Here is an 8,774-nt window from a genome sequence, read left to right as displayed (position 1 = left end):
CCCCCCAAAATATAAAGACCCAAATCAAAAATGGGCATATGAAATGAACAGATATTTCTTAGACAAACAAGTAAAAGCAGCAAGTAAATGTATGAAATTATATTCAATATAACTGTTCATTCAAGAGATACAGATGGAAACAACAGAGATTCCACTTTACTCCAGAAAGAATGGCTGCTATCAAGAAACCAACTGATAAATGCTGGTGAGGTTGTGAAGAGAAAGGAACCTTTCTGTTGTTGGTGGGAGTGCAGACTGGTACAACCACTGTGGAAATCAATATGGAGATATCTCAAAAAACTAGGATTAGAGGTGCCATTTGACCCAGCTATTCCTCTACTGGGTATCTTTCCAAAAGAATTAAAATAATCATACCAAAGTGATATATGCTCACCCATGTTTATAGCAGCACAGTTTGTAATAGCTAAAATTTGGAAACAGCCCAACTGTCCATCAACTGGGCACTGGATGAGGAAAAAAATTTTTTTTATATAAAGTGGAGTACTACTCAGCCATAATGAATGAGAAACTAAAAACATTTATAGCTAAACTGATGCATAGAGGCCATAAGCTTTTTTAAATTTAATGTTATTCATACATTTAAAGTATGCAATATAATGACATTCATCATTGAAAATTTGCACCTTTAAATAATCCATCTTGGTTCTTATTTTTTTCCCATTCCACTTCCTTCTCTTCAACCCCTCCACACATCCCAATCTATAAAGACTTTGTTTCTATTTTTTTCATTTTCTCATATTAATTAAGAGGAAACTATACACTTGAGGGAAATAAATAGGACACCTGTGTAAATGCCAAACATTTCTTTGGTGTGAAAAACTAAAAGTTTAAATAAAGGTCAAAATGGGGTCAACCCACTTTTTGGTCCCCCTTCTCTCTCTCTTAGTCAGAAGGCTTCTTTCTCTCAATAAATTTTTCCCACCCTTAATGTCTATTGTTCCAAGAATTCATTCTTCAATTTTAGAGAAGATGAACGTGTGTTTTGGATATCTAGCAGGTTTGGGAGTTTCATCTCTTCCCCCTATATCATTTTGGAGGTTTTCCATTGAGACTACTGGATGGAGGTAAGAGTTTTCTTTCATAGGTTCTAACTTTGGTCTTTTTGCTTTATAGATTGTAACTTTTGTTCCATAGGCTCTCAACATTTGTTTCATAGATTCTGGTTTTTGTTTCATAAATCATGGCCTTTGTTTCAGCTTGTGTTTTAAAAGTGTCTTAATTTTAAATTATGTGCTTTAAATGTTTGAAAATTTATTATTTTTATTATGCATTGTGTTTTGTTAAATTCACACTTCATTCTTGTTCTGTATATGTTGCATTTGGACTTAGTTGCTTCAAAATGCTACAAAATGGGTGTCTTATTCAATCATTTCAAATAAAGACAGTTTAGGCATTTATCTTTCATTTATGGAATCATAAAAAAATGCTGGTTACTCTGCCAGCTAGTAATTGCCTTTAGGGCAGCTGCCACTCTCAAAGCAGAGGACAAGTTTTTCCAGTTGCCCTCTGGTAAATACCCATTCCCACTGATGCCAGCAGAGGATGGAACATTAACCAATTAGGCAATTGTGTTCCTCTTAGAGATAAATCTCTTCATGGAACTAGCAAAAATTAAGGTGACGACTGAGGGGTCATGGCCAGGGCTACTCTCTGGCCGATACCCAAAGGCCTCTTAGAAGAAACTAGCCACCAACAGCCCATTCAGGTACTTAGCAGAAAATCTCCACATCTTGTCCTATCTAGACTCTTCCATGAGGTGAAAAGGGAACCCTGACAGGGATCATCATATATTCTCTGTCTCAGGGAAATCGGATATGATGCTGTTAAAGCCCTTTCTTAAGCCTCCATTAAGAGTTGAGCTACAGGTTTGGACTGCTTTCTCTACTACTAGTAAGACAGACTTCTACAAAAATACAAAAAAAAATCTTTCATAGATTAAAAACCATCTGAACCTTCTCCCCCCCTTATAAGCATGGTTTTCATTTATGTATCTAGGGGAGAAAACTGCCTTTTCCAATAGGTTATGGACTTTGGAATGTTGACTGTGGACTTATAGAATGCTATATTCTGATTTTTTTTTTGAATGCTTAACTAGCTTGAACTTTATTTGGACTTTTTCTCTCTGCTAGTGATATCCTCATGAGTTAAAACTCCCCTTAAACTTTTCTCCAAATTGTTGGGAGTTCATTTGAGAATCCCTTGTAGTCAGACCACTCCTGCTTCCAGAAAGTCAGACTAAGGCAACTCTCAATAAATATTTTGTCTTACATTAGGAAAAAAAGCAACCATTAACTTGCATTTGTTTTTACATGCTAACTAGAATATGGAACTATTTTGGTCAGCCTTTCTCTTACTTCAGTGTGTGTGGCTAGGAAGTTGATAAAGATGCCTTTCCTATATAGATTGTGACTGTGAAGGACCTATGTGTTTCAAATACTTCATGAATCTAGTGCCCAGGGCAGAATCTCTGACTTACCATCTCTGAAGGTTATCTCTTCTGCAGGAAAAGAGCCCTAATTTGAATGCTGACCTATTTTCCTCACTCTCACTTTCAAGGAACTAGAAAGAAGTGATTTGAATATCTTGGTTTGCTAGCAATACTTCCTGCTCTAGACATGATTGTTATAGCAGCAGTCAATTGTAACTTGTGCTTTCAGAGTATCTACTGGAGTAAGGATACGAGTTACCTGAGGAAGATAAGATTGCACATGGTAAAGTGTAGATAGTCCAATGTGGTTTTATTTTCTGGGTCTTTCTCCAGATGGTAGCTATTTGTCCTGGAGTGGAATAAACCTTGGGGGATGCTCTGGGGATTCCCTAGGGGGCACAGGAATCAAGCAGAGACTTACAGAATGCCATATTTGTTTCTCTCATTTCATATTAGGAATACCATATCTGAATATCACATTTCTTTGGAATGTATTAAGGAGCAGTTTAGTATTTCTCTACACTTGTGTGTGGTGTACCTACCTCCTAAAGTGAAGTACCATGGAAAGTAGGAGGATGGTATCTCACAAATTGAATTATACTGTAAAAGAGAGAAAGTGGTCAAAATCATCTTATGTTGAGGTTTTCTTTACAATAAGAAGTAATTCTTGTTTGTGTTCAAGTGTAAATGTAATGAGAGACATCTCACCTTTAAGACATTCAGTACCTCTAATCCTGAGGCTGTGCCTCACTCTTTAGAACCTGAGAACCATTTTCAAGACAACTTTAAACCTTGACCACCAGGTCTGAGGGTGGAGTATATAGGCCAGTCATAATTAAAACCTCCATGAGGCTTACATCCATCCTTAGCTAAGTAGTTCAGGTCCCTCAAAGACAATATCCCTTTGAAGAAATAAATGACATATATGGGATTACAGGTGTTCATATGTCTTTCTTAGTTATCTAAGACAGATTAAATGAGACCTAATAAAGTTTTTGGGTGACCCTGATATGCACATTGAGGTCTTTAGAGGACTTACTCAGACATATGGACTAGATTAGAAAGATGCGATTCATTAAAAGGATAAGTCCTAAATAATATAGTTAAAACACTAATTCTCTTTCAAAAGGCAAAAAGCAGCCATTCAGGTTCTATGATTATTGGTTTAATTAGTCATAGCCCTTGTCTCTAGAGATATGTTTTGCTAAGGATTGCAATCCATTCAGAAAAACTCCTGATCTTAATTGTCCTTCTATAACTGAGATGGTTAAGATTTAATCCTTACACCATACTTAATGACACTCTTCTGTCCTTTCTCCACTGCCCTGCCCCTGAGAAATAACACAGTTCTCAACAGCATTTAATTCAAGGCACTTTGCTTCTATGTGGACACCAGATTTTAAGACAAAACTTCCAGAATGGTGAGTTTCCCCTCCCCAGAACCCTTCCAGAGTAAAGCTCATCTTCACTTATTTCTGGGCCATATAGAAAACTGATCTAGCCTTAATCCCAAAACTCTTGAAGACTGAATGTAAATTTTAGTCCAGATTTACCTGTGTTTCAGCCCTCAGGTGAAATTAGAGAATGAAAAGAATAGCTAACCCGACTCTGGCCACACTTCCTTGCACCTCTAGTCTGCCACCACTGGCACTGGATGGGATAAAGTCTAAGGGACACCTTAGATTGGGCACAGAACAAGAGGAATAGACAGGGATACCTTCTTTCCCTTTGTTTCTTTTCAAAATGGAAAAAAACTGTCATAGGTAGACATCTGCAGTACAGCAGGTTGGAACCTTAGCAGGTCTTCTTCCCTCACTGTTTGGAATTCATATTTAGCTCCAAAGAGTGTCACTTAATCTTTTCTACATGGACCCACCTGGAGATAATTACAATTACCCTCAACAGTTTGTTCCTTTAGAGGAAACAATTACATGTGACTGTCCAAATACATGTGGCTATAAAAGCCACCATGAGAAACCTGTGTAGCTTGGTGTTCCACTCAGAAAAATTGTCAGTTTAGGGCCCATCTTGAAACTGTTTTTGCTTTTACAGGTATAGAAGATTTTTATTCCTTCTCATTCTTATTACAAGAGATCTCTATTAATTGATCTACAAAGTTCTGACTAGTCTTATTTATAGTTATAAACCTAAGAATTAGACAAGTTATTATAATTCAACTTGGCCAAATATATCTGAGTGCATTCTGGTTTATAAACAAGTTTCCTTATGTGTGTGTCTATCAGTCTGTTCAATTTGTTACAACATATACAGCTATTTTCTTTGAGTTTGGCATTTTGGATTTTTTTAAAAGATATTTGTCTGTAACTCAAGTTGGCTTATAGATAAATGTAATTAAAGACAAGCTTCCCCCAAGTTGCCAGATTATCCAAATAATGTCAACTAGTTTTACAAATACAGTACATATTGTTGTCTATATATATATAACCCAGGAATCTTTCATTGGTCAAAAATAATGTGTTAATTGTTATGATCTGGCCTTCATAGGCCTTCTAAAAATTTGTTAAGACAATTTTAAAAAGACTCAGGCTTAGGAAAACTACTGGACAGGACTCCCCTCAGTAAATAAAGGAGTGGCTGACTAGAAAAAATTTTATTCCAGCCTTTCTTCACAAAAAGGACTCCAATAATTTCCATAGCCTTGTGGAAAATACATTGCTAAATATATTATTGTGACATGTTTATGTTGGTCATGGCCAAATGATTAAGTGTTCTATGGGAAAACAATAAGGTTTTATTGAAAATATTCTTGGTACAAAACAAAATTAAGGGACAAGGAGTTTAATGTAACTGATACTCATTGTTTTTTCATGGTGTATATATTCATGCTTTCTGAGGGTATATCTATGGTAATGACTTTTTTGACTCCAGGTGTCTGCCTTTCTCTTGCACTCCAGCTACTTGTGATAAGAGGTACATGTCAAGCCATCATGAGATAACCAGTCAAATAATAGTTTTCTTAAAAATTTATGTAATGGCCAGACATGTTGGTTCACATCTATAATCCTAGCACTGGGGAGGCTGAGTCAGGAGGGTTGCTGTGAGTTTGAGACCAGCCTAGGCTACATAGTGAGTTCCAGGTCAGTTTCGACTACATAGTGAGACTCTGTCTCAAAAAAAAAAACTTATGTATTGTATGTTATATGTGTCACCACACTTAAAGATGCTCAGTCACCAGTTGAAACAATGTCACATACTGAAATTAGAGGTTAGACATTGTGAACTCCTAAGGTACATTTATAGGCCAATATATATGTTCTTTTTAGATGGCATCCTACTAAAGTATAACAAATAAGTGTTTTCTTTATGTCTTTTAATATCTTGTGATTAAATGGAGGTGTTTGACTGAAAGACTACTCCATACCCCTCCTAGAATGTATATCTTCTTTGTTCAAGTGTGGGATGGGGCCAGTCTCCTGCATGTGAATGCAACTGGACTGTTGGCATTCATTAAATTAAAGCTTACTTTCACTTTGTCTCTGAAGCTCCTATGTGCATTCCATCCTCTCCAACTAGCAGAAATGAGCTAATTCAACAGAACGGAGAGTTTTGCTGTTTCAGAATAACAGCCCCTCTAATTGTGCTTTATACTTCAAAGTATTTAATGTCCAGAAAAAAATTGTGATAGTTAAACTCACTGCTCCTACTGTACTACTAATGTCACTGATCTTCTCTTCTGGGTATTCAACAACTAAACTTTGGAGACCAAAACTAGAAAGGTAACTAGGCTAAGAGGACTGCCAATATTTTGGTCCTGGACCCTAGAAGTCTACAAGATCCAGGACACGAAGGAACCTTTTCTATAGGATCCTACATCTTTGTTAAGTCACTCAACCTCCTGAGCAGAGAAATTGCTGGGCACCAGAGGATAAATATATTGTGTGCCAAAAGAAGGTCTCCCATGCTTTCACTGAAAGCAAAATGGTCAAGCAAGGCCATGACCCATCCTAATGGCTGAAACTGACAGACAAGCTGAAAGGCTCTATGCATGGTTCCAAAGTAATGACTGAGTAGACTTAACTGACCTTGATAGATAGTAAGAGGTTCACATTGATCTACATAGGTCTCACTTTAACTTGGTCTTAAACACCCAGCAGAATGAATAACCAAAAGAGGCATACAATAATGTCATAATAACAAAGCTAGATATAAAAAGGGACTCCAGTCACTGACCCCTTCCAGCAGTTTACAGCTCTACCAGTAGCCGACCACGATTATGGATCATTAGGAAAAAATTATGGTAAAATCTATAAGAGTTCAGCTAGAGTTTTATATTTCTTAGCGAATTTGCTCTTCAAATTAGAGAGACTTATGACAAAGTAACAGACTCATAGATAACCTATCAATGAAAGAATCTAAGACCAGCAGGTTCAGTCACTATTTCAATTTCTAAGTTTGACTTTCTCCCCAACCTTCCCTTTCATTCTAGTGTGCTCATGCTTGGATTACGCATACTCTGTTTTCTTAAAAGTTTTATTCTTGCCTAGAGGATGCCAAAACCCAAGCAGTCATACAAATGGAACCAATGACAAATGTGCTACAGTTCTTTAACCAGGATCCACCAGATCAGTCTTGTAAACAGCTTATAACTGCTAAACTATGCAGTACAACTTCTATGTTGGATTCTGAAGTCCCCTCGACCTTATCCTTATCCTCTTTGTGGGCTATATTCATAGCAATTCTGCTGACCTTATAATTTGGCCCATGCATTCTTAATTGTTTCTTTGGCTTTGTCTCCTCCAGACTTAAAAGCTATGTATCTACCAAGATTACAATGCCTTGTGCCTATTAAAGGCCTTAGATAAACCCTCTAAGAGTAACTCTAACTACTGATCATGACTATGACCCTCTGCAGCTGGGAGTAGCCAGAGCTGTCTTCACCCTTTTCCCCTCACAGCAGTTAGGGGTACTTCTTCAGAGGGGGTAATATTGCAAATAGGTAAGTTAATTAGATATCTTGTAGGCAGTTAGATAGGGCCAGCCCAGAAAGAGCCAACATGGAGGACAATAAAGACACATTCACTGAAGTCCAGAATTGTAAAAGGACAGAAACTACTACACCCTTGTGCCTCCCCTGGCTGATATATAAATATCAGTGATTGATATTCTAAATCGGTATCAGTCACCTGGGTGGACAGCCAAGTTCTCAGCTGAGCTTTTCCAGGAAATATCCCTGACCCCAACCCACACTGGAAATCCTTGTATGCTTGCTAAGTGACTTGCTCCCCCATTTGACCCCCATTTAATCAATATTACCTGGGTGACTGTATTTGCAATCTTATTGATTGGTCATGGTCTTACCCCGCATCATGCCAACCTTGTAATTTTCCACTGGATTTATAGTTTTTTCCCACTTTGTACCCACCTCACCACATGGATTTGCTGTATAAAACATCTTTGAAAAGTGGATTAAGCAGCAACCCACGTTTTGGTCCCCCTTTTGTCTCTATTAGACAGAAACTTTCTTTCCCTCAATAAATTTTTCCTACCCTAAAAAAACCAAAATGTATAATACATAATGTGGAATAGGAAGAAAAGGTCTAAAGGAGTAGGGGAAGTGGGAGGGTAGGGGAAAGAAAAGAAGGGAAAATTAAAAATATGAGAAAAGGACAAAAAGGGAAACAAAGTCTTTGTAGATAGGGAAGGGTGGAATAGGTGAAGGGAGGGCAGGGGAATGGGGAAAAATAAGAGCCAAGATACATCACATACAGCTACAATATCCCAATGATGAATGTAACTTTACTATATACCTAAAATGTACCAATAAACTTAAGGGGGGAAAACAAGAAAAAGACCTGGCCAAGTATGGCAGGTCATGTCTGTAATTCTACATTCTGGGACACTAAGTTACAAAGATTACAAGTTTAAGCCCAACTTGATCAATTTAAAAACCTTTAAAAAAAAAGGATAAGAATGTTGCTCAGTGAGAAGGCCCTGGGTTCCCCAGTACCAGAAAGGAAAAAAAAAGATCTTGTTGAAAAATACATCCTCAAGAAAACAGTAAGAATTGCTTCACTGCCATTTAAGCAGTATATCCACTAATATCAATTAGACTTCATCATAATATTGACAGACCTTAAGGGTTGCAGACATTAAAAACAAAAATACCAGACATTAGCTTTGATTTGTTTTCCATATTTGTTCAAATACCTAAATAGGTTGGGTAAACATTATATACCTTCCTATTTTTCTTTCTCTCCCATCTACTCATCATACTTCATTGAATGGATTTGAAGAGTAAACCAATAACCTCCTGTAACTCCAGCACTACATTTTGAAATATCCATTGGCTTTTCCTTCAACTCAT

This window comes from Fukomys damarensis, unplaced genomic scaffold (assembly GCF_012274545.1).
Source record: "Fukomys damarensis isolate Sample0158 unplaced genomic scaffold, DMR_v1.0_HiC HiC_scaffold_20, whole genome shotgun sequence".
Taxonomy (NCBI): Eukaryota; Metazoa; Chordata; class Mammalia; order Rodentia; family Bathyergidae; genus Fukomys; species Fukomys damarensis.
Note: the sequence above shows the minus strand (reverse complement) of the source record.